The sequence below is a fragment of the Triticum dicoccoides genome, chromosome 1A (genome assembly GCF_002162155.2).
Source record: "Triticum dicoccoides isolate Atlit2015 ecotype Zavitan chromosome 1A, WEW_v2.0, whole genome shotgun sequence".
NCBI classification, from domain to species: Eukaryota; Viridiplantae; Streptophyta; class Magnoliopsida; order Poales; family Poaceae; genus Triticum; species Triticum dicoccoides.
In genome coordinates this window covers 472,308,889-472,325,032 of record NC_041380.1, presented here as the reverse complement: position 1 = coordinate 472,325,032, position 16,144 = coordinate 472,308,889, and positions in this window count along the sequence as shown.

Sequence of the window (16,144 nt, the reverse complement as noted above, 5' to 3'; positions counted from 1 at the left end):
GTGGGACACCCATTTTCCGGGATCACCCCACCATCCTTGCATGACATGCTCCCGTCACACTCTCTTTTGCACCGGCATCTCAATCGAGTTACCGGAACCGGAAAGTTGTCGTGGCATCATTTTCGGATTCGTTGTCGTGGCACCCCTTTCGTTTCCGCCACGATGACAAATGCTTCATAATGCTCTTGTTAACATTTTCATAAAACCTGCATAAAACTTGCACATGTCATCTGCATCATGATAACAACATTTAAAATGTTTAAAATTGTTGTTGCATTAAATTACTAAGACATATGGGGAGTTACCGGATTTGTTGTTTGTTATATCCGGCCCCATTTAGATTGTTTAAATGGTATAGTTTTGTTATGCTTCACCTCTTGCCAAGTTAACCAACATTTAATATTGGTGAGTACATAACTGAGAGAGAACTGTTGGAAATATGCCCTAGAGGCAATAATAAATTGATTATTATTATATTTCCTTGTTCATGATAATCGTTTATTATCCATGCTAGAATTGTATTGATAGGAAACTCAGATACATGTGTGGATACATAGACAACACCATGTCCCTAGTAAGCCTCTAGTTGACTAGCTCGTTAATCAATAGATGGTTACGGTTTCCTGACCATGGACATTGGATGTCGTTGATAACGGGATCACATCATTAGGAGAATGATGTGATGGACAAGACCCAATCCTAAGCCTAGCACAAGATCATGTAGTTCGTATGCTAAAGCTTTTCTAATGTCAAGTATCATTTCCTTAGACCATGAGATTGTGCAACTCCCGGATACCGTAGGAGTGCTTTGGGTGTGCCAAACGTCACAACGTAACTGGGTGGCTATAAAGGTACACTACGGGTATCTCTGAAAGTGTCTGTTGGGTTGGCACGAATCGAGATTGGGATTTTGTCACTCCGTGTAAACGGAGAGGTGTCTCTGGGCCCACTCGGTAGGACATCATCATAATGTGCATAATGTGACCAAGGGGTTGATCACGGGATGATGTGTTACGGAACGAGTAAAGAGACTTGCCGGTAACGAGATTGAACAAGGTATCGGTATACCGACGATCGAATCTCGGGCAAGTACCATACCGCTAGACAAAGGGAATTGTATACGGGATCGATTGAGTCCTTGACATCGTGGTTCATCCGATGAGATCATCGTGGAACATGTGGGAGCCAACATGGGTATCCAGATCCCGCTGTTGGTTATTGACCGGAGAACATCTCGGTCATGTCTACATGTATCCCGAACCCGTAGGGTCTACACACTTAAGGTTCGATGACGCTAGGGTTATAAAGGAAGCTTGTATGTGGTTACCGAATGTTGTTCGGAGTCCCGGATGAGATCCCGGACGTCACGAGGAGTTCCGGAATGGTCCGGAGGTAAAGATTTATATATAGGAAATCCTGTTTCGGCCATCGGGACAAGTTTCGGGGTCATCGCTATTGTACCGGGACCACCGGAAGGGTCCCGGGGGCCCACCGGGTGGGGCCACCTGCCCCGGGGGGCCACATGGGCTGTAGGGGGTGCGCCTTGGCCTACATGGGCCAAGGGCACCAGCCACTAGAGGCCCATGCGCCAAGATATAGGAAAAAGGGGAGAGTCCTAAAAGGGGAAGGCACCTCCGAGGTGCCTTGGGGAGGATGGACTCCTCCCCCCCTCTTAGCCGCACCCCTTTCTTGGAGGAAGGGGCAAGGCTGCGCCTCCCCCCTCTCCCCTGCCCCTATATATAGTGGAGGGGAGGGAGGGCATCCATACCTGAGCCCTTGGCGCCTCCCTCCTTCCCGTGACACCTCCTCCTCTCCCGTAGGTGCTTGGCGAAGCCCTGCAGGATTGCCACGCTCCTCCATCACCACCACGCCGTTGTGCTGCTGCTGGATGGAGTCTTCCTCAACCTCTCCCTCTCTCCTTGCTGGATCAAGGCGTGGGAGACATCGTCGAGCTGTACGTGTGTTGAACGCGGAGGTGCCGTCCGTTCGGCACTAGGATCATCGGTGATCTGAATCACGACGAGTACGACTCCATCAACCCCGTTCACTTGAACGCTTCCGCTTAGCGATCTACAAGGGTATGTAGATGCACTCCCCTTTCTACTCGTTGCTGGTCTCTCCATAGATAGATCTTGGTGATACGTAGGAAATTTTTTGAATTTCTGCTACGTTCTCCAACAGTGGCATCATGAGCTAGGTCTATTGCGTAGATTCTTTGCACGAGTAGAACACAAAGTAGTTGTGGGCGTCGATATTGTTCAATATGCTTGCCGTTACTAGTCTTATCTTGATTCGGTGGCATCGTGGGATGAAGCGGCCCGGACCAACCTTACACGTACGCTTACGTGAGACCGGTTCCACCGACAAACATGCACTAGTTGCATAAGGTGGCTGGCGGGTGTCTGCCTCTCCCACTTTAGTCGGATCGGATTCGATGAAAAGGGTCCTTATGAAGGGTAAATAGCAATTGGCATATCACGTTGTGGTTCATGCGTAGGTAAGAAACGTTCTTGCTAGAAACCCATAGCAGCCATGTAAAACATGCAAACAACAATTAGAGGACGTCTAACTTGTTTTTGCAGGGTATGCTTTGTGATGTGATATGGCCAACAAGAATGTGATGAATGATATGCGATGTATGAGATTGATCATGTTCTTGTAATAGGATTCACGACTTGCATGTCGATGAGTATGACAACCGGCAGGAGCCATAGGAGTTGTCTTTATTTATTTGTGACCTGCGTGTCAACTTAAACGTCATGTAATTACTTTACTTTATTGCTAACCGTTAGCCATAGTAGTAGAAGTAATAGTTGGCGAGGCAACTTCATGAAGACACGATGATGGAGATCATGATGATGGAGATCATGGTGTCATGCCGGTGACGATGATGATCATGGAGCCCCGAAGATGGAGATCAAAAGGAGCAAAGTGATGATGGCCATATCATGTCACTATTTGATTGCATGTGATGTTTATCATGTTTATACATCTTATTTGCTTAGAACGACGGTAGTAAATAAGATGATCCCTTACAACAATTTCAAGAAGTGTTCTCCCCTAACTGTGCACCGTTGCGACAGTTCGTGTTTCGAAGCACCACGTGATGATCGGGTGTTAGATTCTAACGTTCACATACAACAGGTGTAAGACAGATTTACACATGCGAAACACTTAGGGTTAACTTGACGAGCCTAGCATGTACAGACATGGCCTCGGAACACGGAGACCGAAAGGTCGAACATGAGTCGTATAGAAGATACGATCAACATGAAGATGTTCACCGATGATGACTAGTCCGTCTCACGTGATGATCGGACACGGCCTAGTTTGACTCGGATCATGTAATCACTTAGATGACTAGAGGGATGTCTATCTGAGTGGGAGTTCATAAGATGAACTTAATTATCCTGAACATAGTCAAAAGGTTTTTGCAAATTATGTCGTAGCTCACGCTATAGTTCTACTGTTTAGATATGTTCCTAGAGAAAAATTAGTTGAAAGTTGATAGTAGCAATTATGCGGACTAGGTCCGTAAACTGAGGATTTTCCTCATTGCTTCATAGAAGGCTTATGTCCTTAATGCACCGCTCAGTGTGCTGAACCTCGAACGTTGTCTGTGGTTGTTGCGAACATCTGACATACACATTTTGATAACTACGTGATAGTTCAGTTAAACGGTTTAGAGTTGAGGCACCAAAGACGTTTTTGAAACATCGCGAAACATATGAGATGTTTTGAGGGCTGAAATTGGGATTTCAGGCTCGTGCCCATGTCAAGAGGTATAAGACCTCCGATGACTTTCTTAACCTGCAAACTAAGGAGAAAAGCTCAATTGTTGAGCTTGTACTCAGATTGTCTAAGTACAACAATCATTTGAATCGAGTGGGAGTTGATCTTCCAGATAAGACAGTGATGGTTCTCCAAAGTCATTGCCACCAAGCTGTTAGAGCTTCGTGATGAACTATAACATATCAGGGATAGATATGATGATCCTTGAGGTATTCGCGATGTTTGACACCGCGAAAGTAGAAATCAAGAAGGAGCATCAATTGTTGATGGTTGGTGAAACCACTAGTTTCAAGAAGGGCAAGGGCAAGAAGGGATGCTTCATGAAACGGCAAATCAGCTGCTGCTCTAGTGAAGAAACCCAAGGTAAAACCCAAACCCGAGACTAAGTGCTTCTGTAATAAGGGGAACAACCACTAGAGCAGAATTACCCTAGATACTTGGTAGATAAGAAGGCTGGCAAGGTCGATAGAAGTATATTGTATATACATTGTGTTAATGTGTACTTTGCTAGTACTCCTAGTAGCACCAGGGTATTAGATACCGGTTCGGTTGCTAAGTGTTAGTAACTCGAAACAAAAGGCTACGGAATAAACGGAGACTAGCTAAAGGTGAGCTGACGATATGTGTTGGAAGTTTTTCCAAGCTTGATATGATCAAGCATCGCACGCTCCCTCTACCAAAGAGATTGGTGTTAAACCTAAATAATTGTTATTTGGTGTTTGCGTTGAGCATAGACATGATTGGATTACGTCTATCGCAATACGGTTATTCATTTAAGGAGAATAATGGTTACTCTGTTTATTTGAATAATACCTTCAATGGTCTTACACCTAAAATGAATGGTTTATTAAATCTCGATCGTAGTGATACACATGTTCATGCCAAAAGATAGTAATGATAGTACCACTTACTTGTGGCACTGCCATGTAAGTCATATTGGTATAAAACGCATGAAGAAACTCCATGTTGATGGATCTTTGGACTCACTCATTTTTGAAAAGTCTGAGACATGTGAACCATGTCTATTGGTGTATACGCATGAAGAAACTCCATGCAGATGGATCGTTTTGACTCACTTGATTTTGAATCACTTGGGACATGCAAATCATACCACATGGGCAAGATGACTGAAAAGCCTCGTTTTCAGTAAGATGGAACAAGATAGCAACTTGTTGGAAGTAACACATTTTGATGTGTGCAGTCCAATGAGTGCTGAGGCATGCAGTGAATATCGTTATGTTCTTACTTCACAGATGATTCGAGTAGATGTTGAGTATATTTACTTGATGAATCACGAGTCTGAATTATTGAAAGGTTCAAGTAATTTCAGTGTGAAGTTGAAAGATCGTCGTGACAAGAGGATAAAAGATCTATGATATGATCATAGAGATGAATATCTGAATTACGAGTTTGGCACAGAATTAAGACATTGTGGAAATAGTTTCACAACTAATACAGCCTGGAACACCATAGTGTGATGGTGTGTCCGAACATCATAACTGCACCCTATTGGATATGATGCATACCATGATGTCTCTTATCGAAGTACCACTATAGTTTATGGGTTAGGCATTAGAGACAACCACATTCACTTTAAATAGGGCACCACGTAATTCCGTTGAGATGACACCGTATGAATTATGGTTTAGAGAAACCTAAGCTGTCATCTCTTAGAAGTTTGGGGCTGCGATGCTTATGTGGAAAGGTTTCAGGCTGATAAGCTCGAACCCAAAGCGGATAAATGCATCTTCATAGGACACCCAAAACAGTTGGGTATACCTCCTGTCTCAGATTCGAAAGCAATAAGGGATTGTTTCTAGAATCGGGTCCTTTCTCGAGGAAAAGTTTCTCTCGAAAGAATTGAGTGGGAGGATGGTGGAGACTTGATGAGGTTATTGAACCGTCACTTCAACAAGTGTGTAGCAGGGCACAGGAAGTTGTTCATGTGGCACCTACACCAATTGAAGTGGAAGCTTATGATAGTGATCATGAAGTTTCGGATCAAGTCACTACCGAACCTCGTAGGGTGACAAGGATACATACTACTTCAGAGTGGTACAGTAATCCTGTCTTGAAGGTCATGTTGCTAGACAACAATGAACCTACGAGCTATGGAGAAGAGATGGTGGGCCCAAATTCCGACAAATGGTTAGAAGCCGTAAAATCCGAGATAGGATCCATGTATGAAAACAAAGTGTAGACTTTGGCAGAACAACTCGATGGTCGTAAGGCTGTTAAGTGCAGATGGATTTTGAAAGGAAGACAGACAATGATGGTAAGTGTCACCATTGAGAAAGCTCGACTTGTCGTTAAGATGTTTTTCGACAAGTTCAAGGAGTTGACTACGATGAGACATTCTCACTCGTAGCGATGCTAAGAGTCTGTTGGAATTATATTAGCAATTACTGCATTATTTATGAAATCTTGCAGATAGGATGTCAAAACATTGTTTCCTCGACGATTCTTGAGGAAAGGTTGTATGTGATACAACCAGAAGGTTTTGTCTATCCTGAAATATGCTAATAAGTATGCAAAGCTCCAGCAATCCTTCTGAGGACTGGAGTGAGCATCTCGGAGTTGGAATGTATGCTTTGATGATGATCAAAGATTTTGGGTGTATACAAAGTTTATGAGAAACTTGTATTTCCAAAGAAGTGAGTGGGAGCACTATAGAATTTCTGATGAGTATATGTTGTTGACATATTAATGATCAGAAATGACGTAGAATTTCTGGAAAGCATATAGGGTTATTTGGAAAGTGTTTTCAATGGAAAAGCCTGGATTAAGCTGCTTGAGCATTGAGCATCAAGATCTATGAGGATAGATTAAAACGCTTAATAATACTTTCAAATGAGCACATACCTTGACATGATCTTGAAGGTGTTCAAGATGGACCAGTCAAAGAAGGAGTTCTTGCCTGAGTTGTAAGGTACGAAGTTAAGACTTAAAGCTCGACCACGGCAGAATAGAGAGAAAGGACGAAGGTCGTCCCCTATGCTTAAGACGTAGGCTCTTCAATATGCTATGCTGTGTACCGCACCTGAAGTGTGCTTTACCATGAGTCAGTCAAGGGGTACAAGAGTGATCCAAGAATGGATCACAGGACAGCGGTCAAAGTTATCCTTAGTAACTAGTGGACTAAGGAATTTTCTCAATTATGGAGGTGGTAAAAGAGTTCGTCGTAAAGGGTTACGTCGATGCAAGCTTAACACCTATCCGGATAGCTCTGAGTAGAGATACCAGATACGTATAATGGAGCAACAATTTAGAATAGCTCCAAGTAGAACAGTTATTTGGAATAGCTCCAAATAGAACGTGGTAGCTGCATCTAGGAGATGACATAGAGATTTGTAAAGCACACACGGATCTGAAAGGTTCAGACCCGTTGACTATAACCTCTCTCACAAGCATAACATGATCAAACCCAGAACTCATCGAGTGTTAATCACATGGTAAATGTGAACTAGATTATTGACTCTAGTAAACTCTTTGGGTGTTAGTCACATGGGGATGTGACCTTGAGTGTTCATCACATATCGATGTGAACTAGATTATTGACTCTAGTGCAAGTGGGAGACTGTTGGAAATATGCCCTAGAGGCAATAATAAATTGATTATTATTATATTTCCTTGTTCATGATAATCGTTTATTATCCATGCTAGAATTGTATTGATAGGAAACTCAGATACATGTGTGGATACATAGACAACACCATGTCCCTAGTAAGCCTCTAGTTGACTAGCTCGTTAATCAATAGATGGTTACGGTTTCCTGACCATGGACATTGGATGTCGTTGATAACGGGATCACATCATTAGGAGAATGATGTGATGGACAAGACCCAATCCTAAGCCTAGCACAAGATCATGTAGTTCGTATGCTAAAGCTTTTCTAATGTCAAGTATCATTTCCTTAGACCATGAGATTGTGCAACTCCCGGATACCGTAGGAGTGCTTTGGGTGTGCCAAACGTCACAACGTAACTGGGTGGCTATAAAGGTACACTACGGGTATCTCTGAAAGTGTCTGTTGGGTTGGCACGAATCGAGATTGGGATTTGTCACTCTGTGTAAACGGAGAGGTATCTCTGGGCCCACTCGGTAGGACATCATCATAATGTGCACAATGTGACCAAGGGGTTGATCACGGGATGATGTGTTACGGAACGAGTAAAGAGACTTGCTGGTAACGAGATTGAACAAGGTATCGGTATACCGACGATCGAATCTCGGGCAAGTACCATACCGCTAGACAAAGGGAATTGTATACGGGATCGATTGAGTCCTTGACATCGTGGTTCATCCGATGAGATCATCGTGGAACATGTGGGAGCCAACATGGGTATCCAGATCCCGCTGTTGGTTATTGACCGGAGAACATCTCGGTCATGTCTGCATGTCTCCCGAACCCGTAGGGTCTACACACTTAAGGTTCGATGACGCTAGGGTTATAAAGGAAGCTTGTATGTGGTTACCGAATGTTGTTCGGAGTCCCGGATGAGATCCCGGACGTCACGAGGAGTTCCGGAATGGTCCGGAGGTAAAGATTTATATATAGGAAGTCCTGTTTCGGCCATCGGGACAAGTTTCGGGGTCATCGCTATTGTACCGGGACCACCGGAAGGGTCCCGGGGGCCCACCGGGTGGGGCCACCTGCCCCGGGGGGCCACATGGGCTGTAGGGGGTGCGCCTTGGCCTACATGGGCCAAGGGCACCAGCCACTAGAGGCCCATGCGCCAAGATATAGGAAAAAGGGGAGAGTCCTAAAAGGGGAAGGCACCTCCGAGGTGCCTTGGGGAGGATGGACTCCTCCCCCCCTCTTAGCCGCACCCCTTTCTTGGAGGAAGGGGCAAGGCTGCGCCTCCCCCCTCTCCCCTGCCCCTATATATAGTGGAGGGGAGGGAGGGCATCCATACCTGAGCCCTTGGCGCCTCCCTCCCTCCCGTGACACCTCCTCCTCTCCCGTAGGTGCTTGGCGAAGCCCTGCAGGATTGCCACGCTCCTCCATCACCACCACGCCGTTGTGCTGCTGCTGGATGGAGTCTTCCTCAACCTGTCCCTCTCTCCTTGCTGGATCAAGGCGTGGGAGACATCGTCGAGCTGTACGTGTGTTGAACGCGGAGGTGCCGTCCGTTCGGCACTAGGATCATCGGTGATCTGAATCACGACGAGTACGACTCCATCAACCCCGTTCACTTGAACGCTTCCGCTTAGCGATCTACAAGGGTATGTAGATGCACTCCCCTTTCTACTCGTTGCTGGTCTCTCCATAGATAGATCTTGGTGATACGTAGGAAAATTTTTGAATTTCTGCTACGTTCTCCAACAAGAACTAAATAATTGATGTGGTGTTCCGTCAATATGCATCCCGATGCATATTGGGCTCCATTTAACTTGTAGTTTTGTTTGTGCACTTTGCCATGCCATGCCATGTATCATTAAACCGGACATGCATCATGCCATGTTTATGTGATGGTTGTTTACTATGTTGTTTGCTTCTTTCCGGTGTTGCTTCTTCGGGTTAGTTCCGATAACGTTGTGTTTGTGAGGATTCGTTCGACTACGTCCGTTTGTCTTCTTCATGGACTTGTTCTTCTTCCTTATGGGATTTCAGGCAAGATGACCATACCCTCGAAATCACTTCTATCTTTGCTTGCTAGTTGCTCGCTCTTTTGTTATGCATATGCCGTGATACCTACCACTTGCTATATCATGCCTCCCATGTTGCCATGTCCAGCCTCTAACCCATCTTGTCCTAGCAAACCGTTGTTTGGCTATGTTACCGCTTTGCTCAGTCCCTCTTATAACGTTGCTAGTTGCAGGTGAAGTTGAAGTTTGTTCCATGTTGGAACATGGATTTTGTTGGGATATCACAATATATCTTATTTACTTTAATGCACCTATATACTTGGTAAAGGGTGGAAGGCTCGGCCTTATGCCTGGTGTTTTGTTCCACCCTTGCCGCCCTAGTTTCCATCATACCGGTGTTATGTTCCTTGATTATGCGTTCCTTACGCGGTTGGGTGTTATGGGAACCCCTTGACATTTCGCTTTGAATAAAACTCCTCCAGCAAGGCCCAACCTTGGTTTTACCATTTGCCATCTAGCCTTTTTCCCTTGAGTTCTGCAGACTCAAGGGTCATCTTTATTTTAAACCCCGGGGCCAGTGCTCCTCTAAGTGTTGGTCCAACCTGTCAGCCGCCGGTGGCCACCAGGGGCAACCCTGGGTTGGCCTACCGGAAGTTTGGACAATCCGGTGTACCCTGAGAACGAGATATGTGTAGCTCCTATCGGGATTTGTCGGCACATCCGGGTGGCTTTGCTGGTCTTGTTTTACATTGTCGAAATGTCTTGTAACCGGGATTCCGAGTCTGATCGGGTCTTCCTGGGAGAAGGAATATCCTTCATTGACCGTGAGAGCTTATGATGGGCTAAGTTGGGACACCCCTGCAGGGTTTTGAACTTTCAAAAGTCGTGCCCGTGGTTATGGGCAGATGGGAATTTGTTAATGTCCGGTTGTAGATAACTTGACACTTAACTTAACTAAAATGCATCAACCGCGTGTGTAGCCGTGATGGTCTCTTTCTGGCGGAGTCCGGGAGGTGAACACGGTGTTGGAGTTATGCTTGAACGTAAGTAGTTTCAGGATCACTTCTAGTTCACGACCGTGCCTTGCTTCTCTTCTTGCTCTCATTTGCGTAAGTTAGCCACCATATATGCTAGTGCTTGCTGCAGCTCCACCTCACATACCTTTTGCCTACCCATAAGCTTAAATACTCTTGATCGCGAGGGTGTGAGATTGCTGAGTCCCCGTGACTCATAGATTACTTCAAACAGTTGCAGGTGCCAATGATACCATATAGGTGAAGCAACCGAGCTCAAGGAGGAGCTCGATGAAGATCTTGTTCATTGTGTTGTTTCGTTTCAGTTGATCAGTAGTGGAGCCCAGTCGGGGCGATCGGGGATCTATGCATTAGGGGTGGTCTTCTTTTATTTTGGTTCCATAGTCGGACCTTGATTGTATCTGGTTGATGTAATGATATATTCATGTATTGTGTGAAGTGGCGATTGTAAGCCAACTATGTACCTCTTTCTTATTCAGTACATGGGATGTGTAAAGATTACCCCTCTTGCGACATGCCTACTATGCGGTTATGCCTCTAAGTCGTGCTCCGACACATGGGAGATATAGCCGCATCGTGGGTGTTATACCTATGGGTTCATAGCTACTAGCTAGATGGTTTCTTCTCTCTCTTTGATCTTCTACTTGATGTTCTTGGAGATCTATTCGATGTAATCTTCTTTTGCGGTGCATTTGTTTAGATCTGATGAATTGTGGGGTTATGATCAGATTATCTATATGAATATTATTTGAGTCTTCTCTGAACTCTTTTATGCATGATTAATATAGCTTTGTATTTATCTACGATCTATTGATTTGGTTTGGCCAACTAGATTGATTTTTTTGCCATGGGAAAGGTGCTTTGTAATGGGTTCAATCTTGCGGTGCTTATTCCCAGTGAAAGGAACATGACGTATTTGTATTGTTGCCATTAAGGATGAAAAGATGGGGTTTGTTCATATTGATTGGATCTATCCCTCTACAACATGTCATCTTGCTTAAGGCGTTACTCCGTTTTTGTTAACTTAATACACTAGATGCATGCTACATAGCGGTCGATGTGTGGAGTAATAGTAGTAGATGTAGGCAGGAGTCGGTCCACTTGTCACGGATGTGATGCCTATATTCATGATCGTTGCCTTAGATATCGTCATATCTGTGCGCTTTTCTATCAGTTGCTCAACAGTAATTTGTTTACCCACCATATATTTTTCCTTCAAGAGAGAAGCCTATAGTGAAAACTATGGGGCCCCAGGTCTATATTTTATCATATTATTTTCAGATCTAAAAAATAAAAATACCTTGTTGTAATTTATTTACTTTTATCTTATTTTTGCACTTTTATTTATCTTTCATATCTATCACTATCAGATCTCATTCTTGCAAGTAACTGTGAAGGGATTGCCAACCCCTTTATCGCGTTGGGTGCAAGTATTTGTTTGTTTGTGTAGGTTCAATCATTGGTGACTTTTGTGTTCCTCCTACTGGATCGATACATTGGTTCTCAACTGAGGGAAATACTTATCTCTACATTGTTGCATCACGCTTTTCTCTTCAAGGAAAAAACCAACGCAAGCTCAAGAAGTAGCAGCTCCCAAAGATCGCACCGAAGCCAATGGCGGCGCATGGAAGGCAGACAGTGGAGCCAGGTGACACCGATCACTGCTGGGTTGCAACCATGGCTCAGGCCTTTTTTGCCGGTCCAAGCAATGTCGGCGTCCTTCAGCCATCGCCATGACCTCAAGGCCAACATACACGAGAGGTCGCAAACCCAGGAGACCTCTCGCCACGACCCAAGGAAAAATGTCATGAGCCCAGGGAAGGAGAGCCGAGGGAACCACAAGACTCCTAGAACAAAGCCTCCTAATCAGGCAAGCCTTGTGTGGTTCAACCAAGTCGAGCTCTCTGGCAACTATCAGCAAGATGAGGAGCCCGCCCGAGTTCTCTAAGACCGAAGAAACTCCAACTCCATATAGGCTCAGGGGCTATTGGCGGTGCCCTACACTGGGGGTGATTCCTCTCAAGGGAGCCAGGTGGAAGGCCTACTAGGGGCCCAAGAGGCCTGCCAAGACCCTGGCATGGAAAGGAAGCCCTAAGAGTAGACGGGCGTCCACAAGACCATCTTGGCCCCCAAGCCAACCTGGCGGTGGGCAAGATTGGATCTACCCTTTGTAAACTACTACTTCTAAGCTACATTGGGATTTCCTCAAAGAGGGGAGGATGATGCAGTATAGTAGAGATAAGTATTTTCCTCAGTTAAGAACCAAGGTTATCAATCCAGTAGGAGAACCACACAACACCTCGTTAGCAGTACCTACACACAAAATAACAAATACTTACACCCAATGCGAACAAGGGCTTGTCAATCCCTCGGCGGTTAATAGCCAGGATCAAATCTCATAGTGATATATAGATAAGTAAAACAAAAAATAAAATAAAGTAAAGAAAATTGCAGCAAAATATTTTTAGATTTTAATATATGATAAAAATAAGACCCGGGGGCCATAGTTTTCACTAGAGGCTTCTCTCTTGAAAATAGCATATGGTGGGTAAACAAATTATTGTTGGGCAAGTGATAGAAAAGTGAATAATCATGACGATATCCAAGGCAATGATCATGTATATAGGCATCACATCCGAGACAAGTAGACCGACTCCTTCATGCATCTACTACTATTACTCCACATATTGACCGCTATCCAGCATGCATCTAAAGTATTAAGTTCATAAAGAATAAAGTAACGCCTTAAGCAAGATAACATCATGTAGACAAAGTAAACTCATGCATGAATAAACCCCATCTTTTTATCCTTAATGACAACAATACAAATATGTGTCTTGTCCCCTTCCGTTACTGGGATATAAGTCACCGCGAGATTGAACCCATCACAAAGCAGCTCTCCCATTGCAAAAAAAAATCAATCTATTTGGCCAAACCAAATCAATAAATCAGAGAGAAATACAAAGCTATAATAATCATGCATAAAAGAGTTCAGAAAATACTCAAATAATATTCATAGATAATCTGAGTATAAACTCACAATTCATCAGATCCCAACAAACACACTACAAAAAGTGATTACATCGAATAGGTCTCCAAGAACATTGTATTGAAGATCAAAGAGAGAGAGAGAGAGAAGCCATCTAACTACTAGCTATGGACCTATAGGTATGTGGTAAACTACTCACACATCATCGGAAGGGTAGCAAGGTTGATGTAGAGCCCCTCCATGGTCGATTCCCCCTCCGGCAGAGTGCCAGGGAACGCCTCCAGATGCGATCTCGCGAGCACAGAAACTTGCACCGACAGAAAAAGTATTTCGAGTGGCTCTCCGATGTCAGGGGAATATTTGATAATTTATAGAGGTGAAATTAGGTCAAGAGGTGCCACGAGGGGCCCACAAGGGGGCGCGCCTCCTGACCCTGTCGCTCCCTCATGGCTCATCAGGTCTTCTCCCGAACCTTCTAAGGTCTCTTCTGGTCCAGAAAAAATTAATCCAAAGTTTTTTCTGTGTTTGGACTCTATTTGATATTGATTTCCTGAAAAGCCAAAAACAAGAAAAAATAGCAACTGACACTAGGCACTAGGTTGAATAGGTTAGTCACAAAAAATGATATATAATTGCATAATAAACATCCAAGGTTGATACTATAATAGTATGGAACAATAAAAAATTATAGATACGTTGGAGATGTATCATAAACCCCTGGCCCTCCCCATGTATATAAGTTGGCTATGGGGCTCTCAACCTCATCTACTCTCTCGTTGATTAAACTCTCGGTAGCCTCTCGTAGTCTCCTTTGTAATCCCTCACACGAAGCATACCCACCATGAATAACAACAACAAGCATAACATAGGGTATTACTTCTCATCGGAGGCCTGAACCTAGGTACATTGTGTGTGCGGACTCCGTTCCGGTACTTCAGGTCATGTTCGGCACCCTATCGAGGGTATTGACGACTTTCCGCTCCGCCAGTACCTCGAATGCTCATTGGTTTGTTGATATTCTTCATGAGCGCTTTCAACCTTCTCACTTCTAGCTTCGGATAAAGGCAATTCCCTTTGGCATAATTAGGTGTCCCGTAGCCGTCACAATGCAATTTGACGACATGTTTGCTCAACTTCCCTCCCTCAAGTTCCTTTGGTTGGTTTCTTTTTTTCCTTGATTCCTTGTTATACAGAGGAGGCATAATCTAAACTCCATTCATCTTGGGCCATTCCCTTTTGCTTCTAGTGGGCATAATATTCTCACTAATAAGCCTTCAGAAAAGTGTCGATGCTACATGATTTGGGCACCTTTGCTCTCATGAGATATCCTCTCATGTCTCAGTGCAAGCAATAACATGAGACACATGGAATACTTTCCAGGTCTGCCATCTCATGCTATACAAGCTCTTTACCAGCGACAAGAGCAAAACAATTGGCAACATAATCTTCATGTTTTTCCTCTTGCCACTTGTTGTTTTTCGAGGAATCCGCGTCGGGGGGAGGAGGGGGTTTGATTATCTCATGCATGGTCAATAAAGGAACATGAAACGCGTCTCCATTTAGTATGTAAGTTACATTGTTAAAAAATGCAACTTACAAACATGGAATAATAAAACATGACACAACACAATGAAACAATAAAGGTGCTTGTAATAAAAAAACTTCATAGATATCGTTGAGCAAGTTGTCACATATCAGAGATCACTAAGAAAGGGTCGTACCCAAAGTGGGTGCTTACCTGTTTAAAACTTCACAAGTATTGTTGAGTAACATATCACATATTGAAACTAAAAAAAGGTCAGCCATTTCATGCTATACAAGCTCTTTACTAGCGACAAGAGCAAAATAGTTGGCAACATAATCTTCATGTTTTTCCTCTTGCCACTTGTTGTTTTTCGAGGAATCCGCGTCGGGGGGAGACACATGGAATACTTTCCAGGTCTGCATCTCATGCTATACAAGCTCTTTACCAGCGACAAGAGCAAAACAGTTGGCAACATAATCTTCATGTTTTCCTCTTGCCACTTGTTGTTTTTCGAGGAATCCGCGTCGGGGGGAGGAGATCACTAAGAAAGGGTCGTACCCAAAGTGGGTGCTTACCTGTTTAAAACTTCACAAGTATTGTTGAGTAACATATCACATATTGAAACTCACTAAAAAAAGGTCAGCATGCCACTTGTTGTTTTTCGAGGAATCCGCGTCGGGGGGAGGAGGGGGGTTTGATTATCTCACGCATGGTCAATAAAGGAACATGAAACGCGTCTCCATTTAGTATGTAAGTTACATTGTTAAAAAATGCAACTTACAAACATGGAATAATAAAACATGACACAACACAATGAAACAATAAAGGTGCTTGTAATAAAAAAACTTCATAGATATCGTTGAGCAAGTTATCACATATCAGAGATCACTAAGAAAGGGTCATACTCAAAGTGGGTGTTTACCTATTTAAAGCTTCACAAGTATTGTTGAGTAAAATATCACATATTGAAACTCACTAAAAAAAGGTCAGCATGGGGAAAGAGTTGTTTAAAGCTTTCCAAGTATTGTTGAGCAACTCAGATATTGAAAATCACTATAAAAAAGGTAAAGCATGGGGAAAGAGTTGTTTAAAGCTTTCCAAGTATTGTTGAGCAATTCAGATATTGAAAATCACTATAAAAAAGGTAAAGCGTGGTCGGCAGGATTTGAACCTGCGTTGAGCAAGTTATCACATATCAGAGATCACTAAGAAAGG